Genomic DNA, 2,741 nt, shown 5'->3' with positions numbered 1-2,741 from the left:
AAAAACAAATATCAAAAGTACATAAATTTATATGTCAAAAACTATAATCGAGACAATTTAGAATGAATGAGAAAAATGAAACTATAGAATTTTAAAACATCTTACATCACATGAAAATAATAATTGGTCCTAACTTGTGTAAAATAATTATAATTGTAATTCCAGTTTGAAAATTTGAAATAGTTTTATATTATTTAAATTAATAAATTAATGATTTATGCTAAAAACTTAAGAATCTAGTGAAAGTTAAAATAATTATAATCATATTCCAATTAGAAATTTCAAAATATTTATATTATTCAATTTAATGAATTAATTAGAAAGTTTGAATATATTATTCAAATTAATGAATTAAACTGATTATTGAATCTAAAAACTAATAAGAATATGACAAATAAGCAAAATTAGCTAAAATCATGGAAAATGTGACAAATCATCAAAATCACTTCATAAATAATATTTTGAAATATATATATTATTCAAATTAATGAATTAATTAGAAAGTTTGAAATATTTATATTATCTAAATTAAGAAACTGATTATTTAATCTTAAAACTAATAAGAATATGACAAATAAGCAAAATTAGCTAAAATCATGGAAAATGTGACAAATCAGCAAAATCACTTCATAAATAATAGTATATATTAATAAATTAACATCAGTCTGGAACAAAAGCCCTTGGAGGGAGTTAGCGTTGTGACAACTAAATTAAACACCACTAAGCCGGTGAAACTAAATAACAAAGAAAACAAACTTCAAAAGTTAATAACTAGTGCTCTGATCCAAGTTCAGTTGCATATATCAAAATGACTGATAGAACGAACGAACGAGTTTGCTTCTGCTCTTTCTTTGTGTCATGTAGAATCCCAAGCCTCTTTAATTTCAGAGTCCATAGATCCTCCGTTGGTTTGTCAAAGAGATATTTCCAATCGTTCGCAACTATGACGTCAAAACTGTTGGTCAGCTCTGAAAGTTGATGCTGGTTCCAGTGCAACTCCATGCTTTTACGCTTGTGTTGTAAAATGCCATGGAGATGGACTCTATGTTACGTTTAATATATGGATTGTTAAGTACAACTATGAATCCAAGAAGACAAGGAACAGTCCACAAACAATTGACTACTTGGGGGTTTTCATCTGAGACCACCACTTCTGATGCTTCGGTGGCAGCAGCAATAACTAAACCGGCTAAACCATACCCGGATCCAAGCTCAATGACTCTTTTACCTCTGCATCATCCCAATAAAAATGTCATAAGAAGAAGTTATGGGAACACCATCTTAAAACTGAAGTAAGAAACCTAAAGCAATCTGGCTGAGACATGCAGAGGTAAGCTAGAACTTCTTCCGAAGGCCACTGACCTAGAAGAGTGACAGTAACTTAAGTCAATGATGTCATAAAGCATTTGAGACCTCAAAGCAACTGAATGTGTGTTGATTTGATGATGATGCCAAATCGTTATTAAAATCTAACATATTAAACAGAACAGAGCAGAGACATTATTCACATAAAGTTTCTACCTAATCAAACTAAGATTAAAATGCAAAACTCACAATTAATAATGTTTTTGTGAACATAATAACACAAGTGGGGATCAAAAAGCTTACAGACAAGTCCAGTATTATCGATGTTGTGTCGATTAGATATCTCAGTCATTGAGATCACTGCAATTATCCACTCTTTGTCTGCTATAAATTCATTGAAAAATCTATAAGAATGGCAAATCTAAAGAAGATTGTTTCATTGGATCGAAACTTTACTAACGTTAGATAGAGTTTGGGAGAAGGAGGAATGGGAATTGTGTAGCAAATTCATGCTTCCCGAGAATCTTCCGAAGAAGAAACAACCACCTGAAAAGGAATCAAGTTGAATCCTTGAGTTGCTTTCCTTGAAACCCGCTTGATCTCAGCTTCAGATTGAGAATCTGAGTGAAAATTTTTGAGAGATAATTGATTCGTTAGCTATGAGAACGTGAAATAGATGATGAGAGAATAAGAATCATTCACCAGATCTAATGATAAGAGCTTGGCGAAGGATTCTCCATCTAAGAGGTGAAGAAGAAGAAGAAGTTGGATCCATAGGAAGGGTCGTTATCGCTTCCCCTCCTCCGCCGGCAATGGACCGACGTGCCGCCGTCACGAAACACTCCTCCATTCTTCGGTTTGATATGCTTCGAATAGACATGATGCATCACGCGAATCAGCCTGTCTGACACGGGGTCGTCTGATTTTCTACATATCATAAAGCAGAATAACAACATAATCTTACTGTCGTCACACAGGAGAAACATGGATTCAGCTACAAAGAGAGGAAAGGATTGACAAGACACGAATGAAGAACTTGGAACCCTAAATCGCCATGGATGGAGCGAAGAGCAACGGCTGAGAAGACGAGAAAAAAACATGTTATTAGATTAACAAGATACCCTTTAACCGTGTTTCTTTTTTTTCCTTTTGTTTATACCTTTTTTTTTTACTTTTTTAATTAATATTAAATCAATTACTAAAGTTATAATTTATATTTAAAATTCATATTATTTGGTTAATTATAAGGGTATTATGGTATTAACAGAAAATAAAATCCTAGTTTCCAAAAAAATCTTCAAAAAATCTTACTGAGACAAATCAAACTTGAAAATGTCTCTTTTTTCCAATTTTTTCTTAATTTTTTTACCTGAAATATCATAGTTTGTGAATGCAAAAAGCAAAAGTAACAACAAATCAAACTAACTTTTGCGGAT

The 2,741-nt window shown here is 32.0% G+C and overlaps 1 pseudogene; it reads right to left on the bottom strand.

Annotated features, from left to right (window-relative positions):
* Nucleotides 1-632: 632 nt before the first annotated feature.
* Nucleotides 633-2,413, bottom strand: LOC106313477 (annotated as a pseudogene).
* Between the last annotated feature and the right edge of the window lie 328 nt (nucleotides 2,414-2,741).

The sequence above is a fragment of the Brassica oleracea genome, chromosome C9 (genome assembly GCF_000695525.1).
Source record: "Brassica oleracea var. oleracea cultivar TO1000 chromosome C9, BOL, whole genome shotgun sequence".
NCBI classification, from domain to species: domain Eukaryota; kingdom Viridiplantae; phylum Streptophyta; class Magnoliopsida; order Brassicales; family Brassicaceae; genus Brassica; species Brassica oleracea.
The sequence above is the reverse complement of the archived record's forward strand: the minus strand, read 5'-3'. Positions and strand labels throughout refer to the sequence as shown.